The sequence below is a fragment of the Halichoerus grypus genome, chromosome X, assembly GCF_964656455.1.
Source record: "Halichoerus grypus chromosome X, mHalGry1.hap1.1, whole genome shotgun sequence".
NCBI lineage: Eukaryota > Metazoa > Chordata > Mammalia > Carnivora > Phocidae > Halichoerus > Halichoerus grypus.
In genome coordinates, this window is record NC_135727.1 from 29,723,430 (window position 1) to 29,743,523 (window position 20,094).

Here is a 20,094-nt window from a genome sequence, read left to right on the forward strand (position 1 = left end):
GAAACACGTTTTACTAGTGTAATTTTAAAAAGAGCGAATCCAAAGTTTTGATCAGCAAAGAAACCATAGAAAAATACAAAACCTAACCAAACAGGCACCACCCAGGCAGTGGAGTGGATGAGCACTCACCTATAAAACAAATACACCATTCTCTCCAGGGAGCAAATACTCTATATTGGGGAGATGGGTGTTTGGAGCAATCATAATAAACGCTATTATGTATTTGAATTGTACAACTAACTCACCTTGCCTTGATTCTGTAGTAGGGACAATCTTCTGATTATAATTTGGTTTCCCATGAAGATCTCCCTGACAAGAATTTGCCATTTTTTTAAATTCTATTTACTTATTTGAGAGAGAGAGAGAGAGAAAATGAGCTGGGGGGGGGGGGTGGGCAGAGGGAGAAGCAGGCTCCTCACTGAGCCGGGACCAAAGGGGGGCTGGATCCCAGGACCCTGAGATCATGACCTGAGCCAAAGGCAGATGCTTAACTGCTGAGCCACCCAAGTGCCCCAAATTTGCTATTTTCAATTCAAATCCTCATGAACAATTGTTTGTCTTTGTAAATGAATTGTCATTCTGGTTTATACATCAGTCTCTTGTGAATGTCCTTAGCGTGAATCCGCATTCCCAGCATCAATCAACTCTGTGACGTTTAGAATATTGAGTTTATGAACATGCAAAACTGAAGCCCAGACCCCAGGCTGTGGTTGGTGCTACACTGTCAGGCTTCTTGCCAAACAGCTTTCTTCATCTGGCACATCACCCTGGGAGCCTGCCATGTAACAATAAATACATTATAACAACAATAAACAGTTATTAAGTAGCTTGAGATGAATGGAAAAAAGACCCCATTGAATCCGTACATGTTAACAGCATAGTAGTAACTATATATTCCACTAGTGAATAAAATTTAACCTGATAGACCCCAGAATTAATAACACCTAGATGGACTTTCTACTTTCTTGAAATTGTTTGAGAAACCTAATAATTAAAAAGTTGAATACTGGCAGTGCTAGAAATAATAGCTAACTTTTAATTCTATAAAATCATGCACGGGGCGCCTGGGTGGCTCAGTCATTAAGCGTCTGCCTTCAGCTCAGGTCATGATCCCAGGTTCCTGGGACTGAGCCCCACATGTGCTCCCTGCTCAGCGGGAAGCCTGTTTCTCTCTCTCCCACTCCCCCTGCTTGTGTTCCCTCTCTCGCTGTGTCTCTCTCTGTCAAATAAATAAATAAATTCTTTAAAAATAATAATAATAAAATAAAATCATGCATACTCTATCCAAATTATGACAAATCGTATATGCATGGGAATAGATACATAGCAACATGTACATACATATTTTAATCCACTTTCATACACTCAGATGATCACAGAAACTGAATCTGAATTATGACAAATGCCAAGTTAGGTCATTAGTATTAATGAGGTATTTACTTCTGTATGTGTGTATGAATACCTTCATTCATAACCCACCTACACAAATACATAAGCAGGGCCTGATTTTCACTGCAACGTGCTCCTGGTTTTGTGTTGTAAATGGTATCATCATAAAGTGGATTTTGTTTTTCCAAGGTTATAATTGGGGGTTTGCTCCTGACAAAGGACTCATCCTCAAATAAATCATTGCTATAACAGACAATATATCATAAAAGAAGAAACACCCCAACCTAAACCTCTTCAAAAATTAAAATAATGAAAAAAATTTTAAATAATGGGGCACCTGGGTGGTGCAGTTGGTTAAGCATCCTACTCTTGGTTTCCTCTCAGGTCATGATCTCGGGGTCATGGGATTGAGCCCTGCGTTGGGCGCCCAGTCGGCTTGAAGATTCTCTCTCCCTCTGCCCCTCCCGCTCATGCTCTCTCTCTAAAATAAATAAATAAGTCTTTTTAAAAATTAAAATAATGGGGTGCCTGGGTGGCTCAGTCAGTTGGGCATCTGCCTTCAGCTCGGATCGTGATCCCAGGGTCCTGGGATCCAGCCCAGTGTGGGGCTCCCTGCTCAGCAGGGAGCATGCTTCTCCCTCTCCCACTTCCCCTCCCCCCTGTTTGTACTCTCTCTGGCTATCTCTCTCTCTCTCAAATAAAAAAATGAAATCTTTAAAAAATTAAAATAATGAACTTCATTTATTCATGCAATAAGTAGTTATGAAGGGCCTTTATGTTTTAGACATACATGCTCTCTGTACTGTAATTTGTGCATAAATGTTCTGTGCAATTTACAAGGTTCTTCAACGTATATGCAGCATTGTACACAGAAAACCCAAGTCTATCATACATTTTACTAAAATAAATAGATAACCTAGCTATACTAAACATTAAATGTTCACAAATTGTATTTGCCTCCTTAAACTTTTGAAAGGTTTTTTTAGGGTCATCTTAACACAAGGCTCTAAAATGCTGCCCAGGGAAATTTGCAGGAGGACTGCCTTTTCTTCTTCATAAGCTTCCTTGAGCAATAAGCATGGCACCAAAACCCCTGAGCCCCCAGTAAAGAGAGGTTTCTTTAGGAGCTAGGCCACAGCTTTGAACATTGGAGGAACTGCTTTCACTGCAAGAAAGTATTGGGCCACTGCCAGACCCCTGCTGGGCCTCACATCTCTCAGAATCTACAGCCCCTGATGTCTTCCATTAAGGTCACTTCTCCCACAAACTGCCTCTTGGCCTTACACCTTAGAGCCCTCTGCAGCCCGGCTTTCTACCCCCCACAAGGGCAAGACATACCTAAGAATCACACCAACTACCCCCACCACCAATCACTCTGCAGAGCACAAGTGAGAAAATGCACTGGGCCCCGCCGATGCCTGAATCCTTCCATACGGAGCCGTATAAGGAACACCAACAAAACAGCAGCTCCTGCCTCCAGTGCCAAATACAGGTAAATTTGGAGAGAGCTGAGAGCCTCCTGTGTATCAGAAGACTGTTAGGACTAACCACCCTGCCAAACTTGGGATAAGTCAAACTCACCATGCTCATTCACATCCTTGTTTTCCTCTGTCACTGCCCAGTATGTAAGCACCCAGTTCAACTTATTTGCTATCTGACCTTGGGCAAGTGACTTGAATTCTGGGCCTGTCTTCTCATCTATACAATAAAGGCTCTACTTTATGAGGTTGCTATAAGGATTAAATGAGATAATCCACGCAAAGCATTGTTAGTTATCTTTTTTTTTTAAGTAAGCTCTACCCCCAATGTGTTTCTTGAACTCACAACCCTGAGATCAAGAGTCCCATGCTCTACCAACTAAGCCAGCCAGGTGCCCCTATTAAATTACCATATTGTTATTGTTTTCCCCATATTCCTCTGTGCTTCTTCTTCCCCCACCTGACCTGTCATTTCTACCTTAACTTCCAGGTGCTTCTGCTATCGCTTCTAGAACACCACTCCATGATTAACAAACTCTCCTACCATCCTCCAACTCATCCCTGAATATTCATGGCTTTCCTGTGAGGATGGAGCTTCTTTTGCAGACCTTTCAAGTGAAAGTGATTTATACCAACACATGCATGTACTGCAGAGTGAGGAGGTGAGGTGGGCATCCTCTTCCAGCCACATTACAACTTCCAGATAATTCTTCCTTCACCCTCAGGTGAAAAACCCCGATACTTCCTCTAAGTTTCATACCATTTGGTTATACCTCAACACCTTTACTCATTCACTGAAGATCCTGGCATCTGGTTCACAGTCTGTCCAGTCCCCACTCCACCCCCGTAAAGCATTGTTTACAAAAAAAAAAAAAAAACCCTCCAAGATATATTTCACCCATAAAGTGAAAAAAGCAAAAGCAAAATTGCATGCATTGTATGATCCTACCTATGTTTTTTAAAAGCACATATGTACAATGTATGTAAATATGCCAAAAAATTTCTGGAAGGATACACATAAAACTATCACTAGTTATTAACGTACTCGCAATGGCAGGGAGCTGGGGCCAAATGCTCTGGTCTCAGGCTTTGGGAACTCTTCGAGTATGGTTAGGGGTTCAGGGGGGACAGGGGTTAGCCAAGACATTGGAAGCAACAGCAGATACGGATTCCCCCTTCCCCCGTGGCTCAGTCTCGCCCCTCAGCCAGGCCCTACCAGGCCAGGGAAGGGGGACAGGTGGTGGGGTGGCTTCTCTGGGGTCAGGACAGGTGAGGGGCTCGGCCTCCCAGGGCCTGGGTCTGGGCCCCAGCCAGAAGGTCTCCAGCTGGTCCTGGAGAACAGGGGAGCTGGCTCCGCACGTCTCAGCAGCCACAGGGCTGAGGGGAGCCACGGCCCCGGGCGCTCGGAAGCTGCGGCAGCTGGGCGGAGGGAAGCGTCCCCGGTACTGAAGGCCTGAGCGCATCCCCTCGGGGGTCCGGCTGGCCGGATCGGATCTCGTTCCGGAAGGTGCGGGCACACTTCAGGAAAGCCTCTTGCACGTCCTCACCCGTGAGGACGCTAGTGTCCAGGAACATTAGCTCATTCTCCCGGGCAAAGCGGGAGGCCTCCACGAAAGCGACCTCGCGCTCGGGGTCCAGCTCTTTCTTGAAGCCACAGAGGCTGACCACGATGTGGGGACTGGCCAACGTGCGGGCGTCCGTCGGCCAGGCGGCCAGCGAGTTGTACGAGACGTACATGCAGGGCTCCAGCCGGCCCTCGGTAGCAACTCCGGGTCACTGCCCGAGTCGGCTCCTGGCCGGCTGGGTCCCTAATCGGGAGCTTCACAGGCTCCGCACCCACGTTGACCACCCGAGATCCAAACTCCTCCCGACTGTGCGCTCGGAGTCCCGTTCGAACTTATTTTCAATGAACTGACGAAGGAGACATGATTTGCCAGTTCCCGCACTGCCAGTCACCAGGAATTTGAAGGGGAGGTCGGAGGTGGCGGCCACAATATGGCGCCGCGGCCCCGCCTGCTCCTCGGCGAGCCACCGCTCCCCTCCGGCTGCCTCCCTGGCTCCTTCCTACTCCCGGGGCGGCGCCGCCACTTCATCTTGGAGACTTGTCTATGTCAGATCATACATGAGAGACAGACAGATAGATATGCTTCATTGCTTTTGATGGCTATAGAGCGTTCCATTGTAAGTGTGTACCATAACCGATTTAGCTAGTCTCCTTCTGATCGTCACCTACAAGAGGACTGAAGGGTAGGATGGAGCCAGAGAACTCCAATGCTCCTCAGGCCTTCCACTGGCCTCCCATCATCAGGGGTCAGGGCCCTGTGCTCTAACACTTACCTTAACCTCAAAAGTCTTCAACTGTATCAACAGGAGGTCACTGGGGACCCCATACACAGCCCTGCCCCTGGCAGAAGTCAAGAACAAACTCATACACTGGGACTAACCCCTCCTGGAGGTTTTCATCCACTGTCAACAGTAGTCAAGAGGGGGCTCAGAGTGGGGCAAATTTCAAGCCTCCCCAAACTTCCTCACCTTTATCTACAAGAGTTCAGACATGCAATGCTCCCTATAACCTCATCATCACAATCTACCTTGAGTCCATCAGGGACTGCTTTCATTAGAACATCTATCTCCATTTATGTTGGTCCCATAAGGAGCCCCAGACTCTCTAGTCACCACCCCTCATCTCACCCACTCTCATCTCTATGGCTCTGTACATCCCCCATTCTGTCCCCATCTCCCAACCTACTGTCTTCCCATTTCAGTAAATGGCAATTCCATCCACTTATTTTCTTGGGTTAAAAATCATCTATGTCGTCTCTCTCACATCCTACATCTAGTCCGTCAGCAAATACTATCAAAATATATCCAAACTCTGGGGAGCCCGGCTGGTTCCAGTCAACTCTTGATCTCGGGGTCGTGACTTCAAGCCCCATGTTGCACCTGGAGCTTACTTTTATATATATATAATATATATAATTCAAATACATATCCAAAATCTGATCACTTTTCACATACCTCCACCACTGTGACCTAGTCAAATCTGCAATCATCTTTCACCCTGACTACCAAACTAGCCTCTTAATTTGCCTTCTGGCTTCCATTCATGTGCCTGTCCCCACCTTACAGTCTACTTTTTTAAAAAACATTTTTTTTAAAGATTTTATTTATTTACTTGACAGCGAGAGACAGCGAGAGAAGGAACACAAGCAGGGGAGTGGGAGAGGGAGAAGCAGGCTTCCCGCAGAGCAGGGAGCCCACTGTGGGGCTCGATTCCAGGACCCTGGGATCATGACCTGAGCCAAAGGCAGACGCCCAAAGACTGAGCCACCCAGGCACCCCTACAGTCTACTTTTTACAGCAAATAGGGTGAACCTTTTAAAACATAAGTCAGGTAGGGGCACCTGAGTGGCTCAGTCGGTTAAACGTCTGATGCTTGGTTTCAGCTCAGGTCTTGATCTCAGGGTCATGAGTTTGAGCCCTGCGTTGGGCTCCACACTAGGTGTGGAGCCTGCTTAAAAAATAAATAAATAAAGCATAAATCAGATCATGTAACTCTCCTGCTCAAAACCCCCAGTGGCTTCCCATCTTAGTTATAATAAAATCCAAGGTTATCACCATGACCCAAAGACCCTACACGATCTGGCCCTCATCCAACACTCCACTTCATCTTGCTATTCCACAAGAATGCCAAGCATGGTCCCTGGCTTCTCAGAGCCTTTTTTTATTGGTCCTCAGATGAACAGAATTAAATTAATCATAGTCCTTGATTAACGACACATTCTCATTATTAGTCCAAATATAGCTCATTTTTAGTTAGTAAGTATCAATGAACCCAATAACCAGATCTAACTCCATGGCCCACAGTCTCATTCCCCTGCCTCTCCCCCTCCCTCCACCCTGGCAAATAACCATCACCCTGAATCTGGTGTTCATCATTCTGTGGCACTCTGTTTAATACAATTCTATTATATATATATGTGTGTGTGTTTGTGCGTGTGTATGTACATACATATGTAGATATATATTTCTTAAAAGTATATATTTTTATTATAATTTGCTTTAACTTTATACAAAGGTTGTTGGGCTATATGTACTCTTTCAGAACATAATTTTTCCCCTCAATATTTAATTTTCTAAGATTCATCCATGTATATTTGCATGTTGCTGCAGTTCATTCATTTGGATTGTTGTATAATATTTCATTGTGTATATGAATAACACTTCAGGGCCTTTGCACTTTGTTCCCTCTGGAATGTGCTTCTCTCAGATATCCACATGACTCCCTCCCTCACTTTATTTTATTTATTTATTTTTTCCTCCCTCACTTTAGCCATGCCATTACTCAAATGCCACCTCATCTTAATACTATCTAAAATAGTGCCCTATTTTACTCTATCTCTTTTACCCTTCTTTTGCCCATGGCACTTATCACTACTATGTTGAATATTCTCGCTTGGCCTGTCCAGATCCACTCTATCCCTTTTCACCCTGCTCTGAGTCCTGCAACAACGGGCTTCCTTGCCTTCTGGCTTCCCCTTTGGGTTTTGCGAAGGAGAGATACCCTCAAGAGATAGGAGGGTAAGAGAGACTGAAGTTGTGGTATTTATTCCCCAGCTCCCTCCCTACCATGATTTTTTCAGGGCCTGCCACATTCCTGTCCGGTGAGTCTCTGCTACTGCTATTTTTCTCTCCAGGTTCCAGTTAACTTCTCCCTCCCCTTGCCTCTTAATGCCAAGCTGTGGCAATGTCTCCCTATCCCTCTCCCATCCTGGGTGCTTAGTTATTCCTTGTTATCCTCCTTAACATTGTTCACAATTTTGTAAATACTCTTTCATTAAACTCATCAATTCTTTTTTTTAAGTAGGCTCCACGCCTGGCGTGGAGCCCAAGACAAGGCTTGAACTCACGACCCTGAAGATCAAGACCTGAGCTGAGATCAAAGAGTCAGATGGTTAACCGACTGAGCCACCCAGGCACCCCTAAACTCATCAATTCTTTTTTTTTTTTTTAAGATTTTATTTATTTATTTGGCAGAGAGAGACACAGCGAGAGAGGGAACACAAGCAGGGGGAGTGGGAGAGGGAGAAGCAGGCTTCCCGCGGAGCAGGGAGGCCGATGCGGGGCTCGATCCCAGGACCCTGGGATCATGACCTGAGCCGAAGGCAGACGCGCAACGACTGAGCCACCCAGGCGCCCTAAACTCATCAATTCTTGTGTTCGAATGTACCATCTATTTTTTGCCAGTATCCTGACTGACGGACTGCCTTACATTAATATTATTTATCCAATTTTGTTTTGTTGATTGTTTCTCTCACTAAATTGTAAGCTCTAAGAGGGTAGGGACTTTGTCTAATTCCCTGCTGTATTCCCAAGGTCTAGAATAGTGCTGAACTCATGATAAGCATGCAAGAAGTATTTGTTAAATGAATTATTAACACATACAATAATACATTTAAAGTGCTTACACACAAAAAATTGCTGTCGCATACCTCTTTCAAAATAATGCTATTTTGAAAGCTACATGCCTAATAGAATTACAGAGTTGAAGTTTAAATGGATTTTTAATTTAATATATATTACCAAATTTCCTCCATTCTCCAAGGAGAAATGGTTGCCCCTAGGACTGGAGCAGGGAAAATATAAGGTGAGCCTGGGGTGTCAGAAATTTTTCAAATTTGCAAAAACTGAACAAACATACAGACAAAACAAAACAAAACAAAACAAAACCCTGCAATGACAGAGGTATGTCAAACGGATGCAGAAGCTAACTGAAAGCTCCGAATAGCCAAAGTTGGATCAATATGAGCAACAAGAAGATGGGGCTGTCCTCATCTTCCTGTTTCCAAAAAGAACTTAAAACGATCTACCCCATCTCATTCCATTTAACTTTTCTCATTCTTATAGCAATGGAAGAGCTATTCCTCCTTCTGAGAGTGATCTCTCCACATGTCTTTTGGACTATGTACCTTTCTGCTTTCTCAGAAATCTTATCTTATCAATTATCCCTTTTCTCTTGATTTTTCAGCCTCCCTCCCTCCCACTCTCTCCCCCACTCCTCCCTCCCTCTCTTGTCTAATTCCCCTCTCCCTGAATCTGGACTGGTCTTAGTGAGTTGCCCAACCAAAAGAATGCAGCAGAAGTGATGTTCTGGGATTTATAGGGCTAGGTCATAAGAAGCTTTGCAGCTTCTACCTGGGCCTCTTAGAACATTCACCCTTGGGGATGTCTGGGTGGCTCAGTCAGTTAAGCGTCTGCCTTCGGTTCAGGTCATGATCCCAGGGTCCTGGGATCGGGTCCCGCATCGGGCTCCCTGCTCAGCAGGGAGCCTACTTCTCCCTCTGTCTGCAGCTCCCCCTGCTTGTGCTCTCTCTCTCTCCATCTCTCTCTGACAAATAAATAAATAAAATCTTAAAAAAAAAAAAAAGAACACTCACCCTTGGACTCTTGAGGCATCATGTAACAAGTCTGCCTACTCTGAGTCTGCCGTTCTGTGAGAAAACTCAAGCTAACCATGTGGAGGCTGTCTAGAGAAAAAGATGCCAACCTGCCCCCAAATATCCTAGTTCTTAACTATTCAAGTCACCCCAGCTGAGGCCCCAGACATCAGTAAGCAGAAATGAACTGTCCCTGATGTCCCTAGTCTGAATTCTTGATGCAAATAATCATGAGATATAATAATAATCAAATTTTTGTTTTAAGCCACTAAATTTTGGGATTGTGTGTTATGCCGATGTGTGTTATGCAAATGAATAACTGGAGCAGTCAAAAATGACCTTCATGTCGCTAAATGTAATAGACATGTTTTCACCCTCATTTATTTGTCCTGTAGGCAGCTCTTGTCACAGGTAACCATTCTCTCTCGTTTTTGTTTTGTTTTGTTTTGTTTTTAAGATTTTATTTATTTATTTGACAGAGAGAGACACAGAGAGAGGGAACACAAGCAGGGGGAGGGGGGGAGTGGGAGAGGGAGAAGCAGGCCTCCCGCAGAGCAGGGAGCCCAATGCGGGGCTCGATCCCAGGACTCTGGGATCATGACCTGAGCGGAAGGCAGACACTTAACGACTGAGCCACCCAGGCGCCCCTCTCTCTCGTTTTTTAAATTGAAGTATAATCGACACACCAAAGCCTATTGGTTTCAGGTGTATGTCATGGTAATTCTATATTTTTATGCATTATGAAACAATCCCCACGTTAAGTCTAGTTACTGTCACCATGCAAAGTTATTTTTTTTTATTTTGTTTTGTTAGTCACCATGCATTACATCATTAGTTTTTGATGTAGTGTTCCATGATTCATTGTTTGCGTATAACACCCAGTGCTCCATGTAATACGTGCCCTCTTTAATACCCATCACCAGGCTAACCCATCCCCCCACCCCCCTCCCCTCTAGAACCCTCAGTTTGTTTCTCAGAGTCCATAGCCTCTCATGGTTCATCTCCCCCTCTGATTTTCCTCCCTTCATTTTTCCCTTCCTACTATCTTCGTCTTCTTCTTCTTCTTCTTTTTTTTTTAACATATAATGTGTTATTTGTTTCAGAGGTACAGGTCTGTGATTCATCAGTCTTACAAAATTCACAGCACTCACCATAGCACATACCCTCCCCAATGTCTATCACCCAGCCACCCCATCCCTCCCACCCCCCCACCACTCCAGCAACCCTCAGTTTGTTTTCTGAGATTAAGAGTCTCTTATGGTTTGTCTCCCTCTCTGGTTTTATCTTGTTTCATTTTTTCCTCCCTTCTCCTATGATCCTCTGTCTTGTTTCTCAAAATCCTCATATCAGTGAGATCATGTGATACTTGTCTTTCTCTAACTGACTTATTTTGCTTAGCATAATACCCTCTAGTTCCATCCACGTCGTTGAAAATGGCAAGATTTTGTTTTTCTGATGGCTGTATAATATTCCATTGTATATATATACCACATCTTCTTTATCCATTCATCTGTTGATGGACATCTTGGCTCTTTCCATAGTTTGGCTATTGTGGACATTGCTGCTATAAACATTGGGGTGCACATACCCCTTCAGATCACTACATTTGTATCTTTGGGGTAAATACCCAGTAGTACCCTACTGGGTCGTAGGGTAGCTCTATGCAAAGTTATTTTAATATTATTGAATATATTCTCTATACTATACTTTACATCCCTATGACTCATTTATTTTATAACTGGAAGTTTATACCTCTTAATCCCCTTCCCCTATTTCGCCCATCCCCCAACCCCTCCCCTCTCTGGTAACCAACAGTTTGTTTCCTGTATCTATGAGTCTGTTTCTGTTTTGTTTTGTTTGTTTTGTTTTTTAGAACCCACATAGAAGTGAAATCATATGGTATTTGTCTTTCTCTGTCTGACTTATTACAGTCAGCTTAATACCCTCTAGGTCCATCCATGCTGTCACAAATGGCAAGATCTCATTCTTTTTTACGGCTATTATCCCAGTGTGTGTGTGTATATATATATATATCTATCTCACGTCTTCTTTATCCTTTCATCTATCATTGGACACTTAGGTGATTTTCATATCTTGGCTGTTGTAAATAATGCCACAAAGGGGGCACCTGGCTGGCTCAGTCAGTGGAGCGTGCGACTCTTGATCTTGGGATTGTGGATTTGAGCCCCACGTTGGGTGTAGAGATTACTTAACAAAATCTTTAAAAAAATAATGCCGCAATGAACATGGAGTGCATATATCTCTTCAAATTGGTGTTTTTCTTTTTCTTTGGGTAAATACCAGAAATGGAATTGGCTGGATCATACGGTAGTTCTATTTTTAATTTTCTGAGGAACCTCCACACTGCCATTCCCTTTTTTTGAGATATTCCCTTTCCTTGGTTTATCTGACACATCACTCTCCCCGCCTTTCTCATACCTCTTTGGGTCCTCCATATCCTCCTTTTTTTCAACCATAAATGCTAAGATTCAACTCAGTTTAGCCCCTCTTTTCACTTTAAAATCTCATCCAGGGTGAGATTTAAAACTTTGAATTTAAAAACCTTAAAATTTAGAAACTTTAAAACCTTACCTGGGTGGCTTGGTCAGTTGGGCATCCAATTCTTGATTTTGGCTCAGGTCATGATCTCAGGGTTGTGGGATCGAGCCCCGCGTCCAGCTCTGCGCTGAGTATACAGCCTGCTTAAGATTCTCTTTCTCTCCTTCTCCCTCTGCCCCCCTCCCTAAAAAATAATTAAAGGGTGCCTGGGTGGCTCAGTTGGTTAAATGTCTGCCTTGGGCTCAGGTCACAATCTTGGGGTCCTGGGATCAAGCCCCACATCGGGCTCCCTGCTCAGTGGGGAGCCTGCTTCTCCCTCTCCGTCTGCCGCTCCCCCTGCTTGTACTCTCTCTCTGTGTCAAATAAATAAACAAACAAACAAATAAATAAATAAATAAAATAATTTTAAAAATAAAAATAAAATCTCATCCAAATCTGGGACTTCAATTACCAGCTGTTCATATATCTCATAAATTTGTATCTCCAGCTTTTCTCTGAGCTCCAAACATTTTTATCCAAGTGCTTACTATACGTCTCCTCTTGGATGTCTCAAAAGCACTTCAAATTCAACATATTCAAAACCAAACTCTTCCTCTTCCCCCTAAAAGTCAAGAACAATAATCTGGTCCTCTTCCAGTGTTCCCTATCTCCGTGACTGGCACCATCATCCATCCATTTGCAAAAGCCAGAAACCAGGGAGTCATCCTTGCCATGTTCCCCCTCTCTCTTATTTTCATGCATAACCCATCCTGAGGCCCTATCAATTTTGCCTACTAAGCATCTTTTTTTTTTTTTTTTAAAATGTATTTAGACCACAGAATGCTACCAATGCTACCAATTGGGGATTTTTCCTTTCTTTTTTTTTTTTTTTAAAGATTTTATTTATTTATTTGTCAGAGAGAGAGAGAGGGAAAGGGAAAACACAAGCAGGGGGAGCAGCAGGCTCCCCACTGAGCAAGGAGTCCGATGTGGGACTCAATCCCAGGACCCTGGGATCATGACCTGAGCCGAGGGCAGATGCTTAACCGACTGAGACACCCAGGCATCCCACCTACTAAGCACCTGTTAAAGCTCTCTTCTCTCTCGATGCCTACCACTCTCCCCACCATTAAGATATCTTCTTTTCTCACCAGAAATGTAGTTGTAGCCTTTTAATTGAGCTCCCTGCTTTCATGTTTGCCCCTCGTCTAATAACTTTTACAGACGGGATCGTCTTTTTCACTTTTAATCTTTTCAATAATCCCTACTGTGCTTAGGATAAAGACACAAATCATCACCATAGCCTCTGAGGCCCTGCACAGCCTGGCCAATATCTATCTCATCAGCGTCATTTTTTAAAAAAGATTTATTTATTTGTTTATTTATTTATTTATTTGACACAGAGAGAGAAAGCACAAGCAGGGGGAGTGGCAGGCAGAGGAAGAGGGAGAAGCAGGCTCCCCGCTGAGCTGAGAGCGGGACATGGGGCTCATTCCCAGGACTCTGGGACCATGACCTGAGCTGGAGGTAGATGCTTAACTGACGGTGCCCCTCATCAGCGTCATTTTATAAAATTCTCCACTTGCTGACTGAATTACAGCTGTACCAGCTCTCTTTTGTCCCTCATATGCATTAAGCTTCCTCCTGCCATAGGGCCTTTGCACATGCCTTTCCCTCTGCTTGGAATGCCTTTTCTCCCTCCTCATGCAGTTAATTTCCATGCACTTTACAGATCTCTGGGGAGGTTTCGCTTGCTCAGTGAAGCTTCCCTGACCTCTCATACCTCTCTGTGTGCCTCTCCTACAGAGCACTCATCACAGTTGTAGTTTTACATGTATTTGAATTAATATTTGAATAATGTTTGTCTCTCTGACTAGACTGTAAGCTTCAGTGGCAGGCACCAAGGTTGTTTTGCTTGCTACTGTGCTCACAGTACCTAACATAATACCTGACACATAATAGGTGCTAATTATATATATCTTAGGGACGCCTGGGTGGCTCAGTCGGTTAAGCGGCTGCCTTCGGCTCAGGTCATGATCCCAGGGTCCTGGGATCGAGTCCCGCATCGGGCTCCCTGCTCAGGGAGCCTGCTTCTCCCTCTGCCTGCCGCTCCCCCTGCTTGTGCTCTCTCTCTGACAAATAAATAAACAAAATCTTTAAAAAATAAAATAAATATATATTTTTAGAAGAAAGTAGGGGAAAAGGTAGGAAAGGGATAAGGACAGAAGGAGGGAGGGAGGAAAGGGGGAGCAAGAGAGGGGACTCTCCCCCTATGACTGGTTATTTGTAAATTTTTATTCTCCTTGTATTTCTTTTTTTTTTTTTTTGCATTTTTGACTATTGTAAAAGTTTATTTAACAAAAAAAGTTCAATATGAAAATGCACACGACCTGATTTTCATATAGTAGTAAAACAGGTACTATGGAGGGGACATGTGGAAGCAGTTGATTTCTTCTGATGAACACACCCATTGTTTATACCCGCTCCAAGGCTTCTAACATGATGACACTATGTCCTCGTATTACCACCATTCCAATATTGTTCTGTTGTCCACTAGTTGCCATCTCCACACATTCATCTATCCCAAGATTCATAAACGGATCGAACCCCCACAATATTCCTTGGACATGTCTGCCACCATTTAATTTCAATGATAATTTCTTGTCCATAAACTTTTTCAACTTGGGAAGGTGAGCTTTGCTCATGGTGTCTACTCAGCGAGCTCAAAGATGCCTCCAAACGGAATTCGTGGTGTCCCTCACGCTCCCGCAGTAGGCCCCTCTCTTTGTATTTCTAACACACTTTGCTTTGTATATCTTTAATTCATTTGTTGTATGCATTTAGGTCCATGATTGTCACACGTTCTTGGTGGAGTGTACCTATGGTTTTTAAGATTTCATTTTTAAGTAATCTCTACACCCAACGTGGGGCTTGAACTCACAACCTTGAGATCAAGAGTCTCACGCTCCACCAACTGCGCCAGCCAGGCCCCCTGTGTGTACCTTTTATCAGTATTACACATCCCTTTGGCTCTTTTAATATTCTTAGCTCTGAATTATATTTTCCTCTGATTCAAATGGGGCTCTTTTTATGCTAGCCTTTGGACAACTCAAAGTTTCACTATTTCTTTGCTTACTACTATTTCTTATATTCCACAATGTTCCTCTTTTAGGGATTCATTTTCCAGTTTTCTGTAATACCTACCTGAGTAATTCATAGAGGTTCTGAATATGTCTGCAATGTGTTCTGAATATGCCTAAAAATTAGAATCTGAAAATTGGAGTTTTGTTCCCTATGTTATTTCACTCCCCCACCCCTTCACCACTTAGGGTCAATTGTACTATTTATCCATTTTGGTTCTTCTCTTATGTTGTAGATTTTCTCCAAATATTGTTCGTAATCCTTTGTTGTCCATATATATTAGTGAATAAGGGGCAAATCCTTAGCAAAGATAGCTTGCCTGGGTTTCCTGTGCAGTTTTGTGTCTCCCAACTAGCCTGTCTTCTGAGCAGGAAGGTTGTATGTGTTGCTTTAAAGTGGGTGGGTATGGAGGCTTCACTTTATTTTATTTGTAAAATTTATGTATTTTAAAGAGAGAGAGTGTGCGTGCGTGCGAGGAGGGGGAGGGGCGGAGGGAGAAGGAGAGAGAGTCCTCAGGCAGACTCCCCAGTAAGCCAGGAGCCTGACGCAGGGCTGGAAACCAGGACTCTGAGATCGTGACCTGAGCGGAAATCAAGAGTCAGACGCTAACTGACTGAGCCACCCAGGCGTCCCTGGAGGCTTCACTTTAAAGTGGGTGGGTATGCAGGCGACAGAGAGGCTGTTCCTCTGAATCCCTGCAAATTGCCAAAACAATTTTACTTTGACAGCACAGGATTTGAGTGTATTTCTCTCCTGGCTGGAGGTGCTTCTCTTTTTTTGTTTTTCCGTATATTTTGTGGAAGTCTAGATTATACATACCAAGGTCTGCTGTGTGTGTGTGTGTTGTGTGTTTTCTAGAATCCTACACTCACACAAGCCAACTTTGGGAAGTCAATAGCTCACCTCAGTGTGAAAGTTTAAGCTTTAACTTTGGAATGAGTCGAGGGATGGAGGGGCAGGGCTGGTCACAGAGAGGCTGAGCTGATCCTTCTTTTCTGAATGCAATTCTTTAATTGAATGGAGGGAAACCCCCCCCCCCACACACACACACTGCTTTTTCTATTCATTCTGAGATTTGACTTTCTCTGGATTTGCTCCAGTAATTTTCTCTTGCATGTTTTAGATGGGGCTCCTCCTCCTCTCTTATCAATAGGATTATATCTGATTTCTATCCTCAAGGAATTCTTCACAATTTCTGAACTGCTGATGGTACACTTTCCTTTAATGATACCACTCTTGGTCCTTTTAAAAGATTTGGGGAGGAGAAGATAGGGACGGAGTTACCAGTGCTTAAGGCTGTCCTCTTGATCTAATCTGGCCAAAGTAATTTTCTTATGTCAATTTGCCTGAGGCAAGGAGAGTGGCTAGGACTCTGAGAGGCAAGGGGAAAGGGCCTTTTGCAGCCCTGGCTTCTGATTACTCAGGACTACTAATTAAGGCCCATTAGGATTTAGAAAACTTGTATCTGCATATCAGTGCTTCTGAGAGAGCCAAGTTGGCCGCTAGCAGTCGGAACCCTCCGAGTAGAAAACTTGCACACACACACACACACAAAAAGTGACCCTCAGGGTAAATTAATTAGAAAATGGCACCCCTCTGGGCAGGCCAATTGTAAAAAAGCTTGCCTTTCTCTGCTGATAGTGGCATTCTTGCATGAGGGCACAAGGCTGGCAGACTACAGGCTCCTCTCACCGTCCTCCCACATACACCTTCAAATGCGCACCCTTGTGCAGGACATATCCTGCAGAACTGTATATAGCAAACGGTAGCCTCGGCTAATGTCAATTACAACGACCAGAGACAAAGCCTCCACCTTCTGGGGCTTCTCCCAATTCTACCCGCTCACACAGGGCTGAGAGGTCAAGTTCAAGGTCAGAGAGACTTTGCTCAAGTAGGACTCCTGTGACAGCAACCTCTGCTCCCCACCACCCTCTGCCCCAAGAGACAGGCTTCTGACTTCCCTAAGCCCTTGCAAAGCCAACATTGTAGAGTAGCCAGAGATCATGCTTCTAACAATCGGGGAACTCTGGTTTTAAAGACTAGGCCCTCTTCACTGGACATAGATCCACCGTCAGCTTCAAGAGGAGAGGTCCTTAATGCAAATGCCACCAATAGCCCTCGGAGACCATCAACCACCACTAGACCTCTCCAGGAGTTGTCCCCAGGAACTAGGGACAAGGCTTCTACTGACCACGCTAGAGTACCCCCTCCCTCGCCTGCCCCCACAACCTACCCACTTACCCAACCTGGGTAACTTCCACAAGCAGAACCGGCCATATCATGAGCATCCAGAGATCTCTCTCTGGTTCAGTTTCTACAAATAATAAACCTCTTTGCTGGGGTAACATATGTGAAGCACTTAGAACAGTCCATACTATGTTGTGAGTGCTTCTGCTAGTGCTAGCTAGCATCGTTTAGTTACCTGTCAACCTGCTTCCCGTTTTCACAAGTTATGCTTTCATGTAACATTTATCTCTTAGTTTCATGGAAGGTGGAGTCTACATTCCGATTTTTTTTTTCCTTTTGTTTTCAGGTGATTTCTGTACTTCACTCCTTACAAAATTTTTTATTTTTTATGTAGTCTTGTCTGTCAATGGATTGCCAAAATGTACTAGATAAAAATCAGCAGCTCTTCCTTATAAAAGTTCTAAGTACAGGGGGCGCCTGGGTGGCTCAGTCAGTTAAGTGTCTGCCTTTGGCTCAGGTCGTGATCCTGGGGTCCCGGGATTGAGCCCCACATCAGCAGAGAGCCTGCTTCTCCTTCTCCCTCTGCCCCTCCTCCCTTCTCGTGCTCTCCCTCTGTCAAATAAATAAATAAAATCTTGTTAAAAATTCTAAGTACAATAGAATAGAAGAGAACTTTCTAAACATAGGAAAGAGTATCAAAAAGCCATGGGCAGGGGCTCCTGGGTGGCTCAGTCGTTAAGCGTCTGCCTTCGGCTCAGGTCTTGATCTCAGGGTCCTGGGATCGAGCCCCGCATCTGGCGCCCTGCTCTGCCGGAAGCCTGCTTCTCCCTCTCCCACTCCCCCTGCTTGTGTTCCCTCTCTCGCTGTGTGTCTCTCTCTCTGTCAAACAAATAAATAAAATCTTTAAAAAAAAAAAAAAGCCATGTGCAAACATCATGATCAAGTTATCTCCCATCAAATTCAGGAATAAGGTTCAGATGTCTTCTGTGGTGTTTTGAAGGTTCTAAAATGTAATAAACCAAGAAAATGAAATAAGTCGTATAAATCTAAAAGGAATAAAGAGAAAAAGAATAATTATTTACAGATGATATGATTACATGCATTGAGAATCCAAGAAATGCAATTTAAAAACTACTAAAACTAAGAAGCCTGTATGGTGGACATCTGCTGCTTTGGTTTGCCCAGCATTTCTTCCCTGCTTCCTCTTCCTTTGGAGAGCTGTTCCTCCTTCACTGACCATAGTCCTGGTGGGACAGGTAATGATAGTACTTTGCCCCATTCACGCTCCACACACATGGCTGTGCACGTAACCCAGAGATCAAACTCTGCTGGACACAGTGGCAGCTCCAAGCAGGTAGGCATGTGTCCTAGGCCAGAGATATAAGGCCTTCCTTGGAATAATCCAAATCAGAGGTAAAGAAGTAGCTTTCTCTTTTCTTTGGATATTAAACTGTAAGGATGTGACCCCAAAGCAGATGGTATCGTATCCACGTCTCTACCATGTGAAAGAGTCTTAGAGAATGAGGCAATATAGAGAGGAGAGAAGCAGAGAAGAGAGATGGAGAGATGACTGAGAATCTGGTCATTTGAGTCTCTGGATCCTGGTGTGTCTGAGATATGTCCTGTCCTTCCCAGTTATAGAAGCCAATAAACTCCATTTGCCTCAAGCTTATTCAACTTGGGTTTCTGTCACTTGCAAACAAGAATCCTAACTAATACAAGCGGTATGTAAGATAAATATACTGAGTCCCAAAGCTTTCGGTTTTTTCTTTTCTTTTCTTTTCTTTTTTGAATTATTATAAAATAAATCCTTCTTGTTTTATTTTCCAACATTTATTATAAAAATTTTCAAATGTACAGGAAAGTTTAAAGAAGTTTATAGTGAATAACAATATACCCACCACCTAGATTTTATAATTAGCATTCTATTATTATATTCCAATAGCTTTCTTTTATTTTAACAATAACGGAAATAGAGACAGGAAAAAAAACCTAACCCATTCACAAGAGTAGAAAAAGAGATGTGTGAAACACCAACTGGCACAAATAAAGCCCCCACAAAATTCTGCTTTTTCTTTTCTTCTTCTTTTTTTTAACTTTAGTTTTAAGTAATCTCCACACCCAACCTGGGGCTCCAACCCACAACCCCAAGATCAAGAGTCCGCGGCTCCACCGACTGAGCCTGGCCTTGCTTTTTCTAGACAAAGGATCAGGAAATGAGTGACCCGGCAATACAGAAAATTTTAGACAGATCTACTCTAGCCAAATGCCATGGAAAAAAACTATGGCTTCACCTTCACCCACGTCAGCAATGGGCAGGGCGGGGAGTCTAGACTTCCAGCCTTGGCAGGTTATAATGAGGCTCCCACCCCGACCCCATCACCCACTTGCCCCACCCCTCGCGCCTCAGGGAAGACCACCTGGGGAGCTTGACGCCCCTCTACCCCCCCATCCCCCCACTGGGGTGGTGTCAGAGGAGACCCAGCGGAGAGTCAGGATTTCAGTCACCGTAGGTTTTGCACAGAACAACCTTGGCTGACCTACTGATGTTCCATAGGTGGTATTATTAAAGACAGAGAAACTCGGGACTTTAAGAAATGTATCAATATCAGAGGGCCGCCTGGGTAGCTCAATCTGTTAAGAAATGTATCAATATCAGATACATTGTGAGTTTTCTGTTTTTGCTTTTGACGCCAATCAGGCCCCTGTCAGGTGAGTGGGGTTTTCCCTGAAGGGATTGATCAGATCCGCTGTCAATCAATCATCCTTGAAACCCGTTAACTGCACCGGAACTCCGGGTTGGGTGGGCAGGACTTAGCTAGAAGAAAGCCCGCCAATTGCCCCATGAAAAACGATTGTCGGTGGTCAATTGTTCCTATTCGGAGTCGTCGGGTTCTGATCATAATAGATGGAAAACCAGTAAC

At 44.0% G+C, this 20,094-nt stretch overlaps 2 pseudogenes; both read right to left on the reverse strand.

Moving 5' to 3' along the window:
- Positions 1 to 4,229: 4,229 nt before the first annotated feature.
- On the reverse strand, positions 4,230 to 5,920 carry LOC118536275 (ras-related protein Rab-4B pseudogene; annotated as a pseudogene).
- Positions 5,921 to 14,082: 8,162 nt separating this feature from the next.
- On the reverse strand, positions 14,083 to 14,618 carry LOC118552237 (small nuclear ribonucleoprotein G pseudogene; annotated as a pseudogene).
- Positions 14,619 to 20,094: the final 5,476 nt, after the last annotated feature.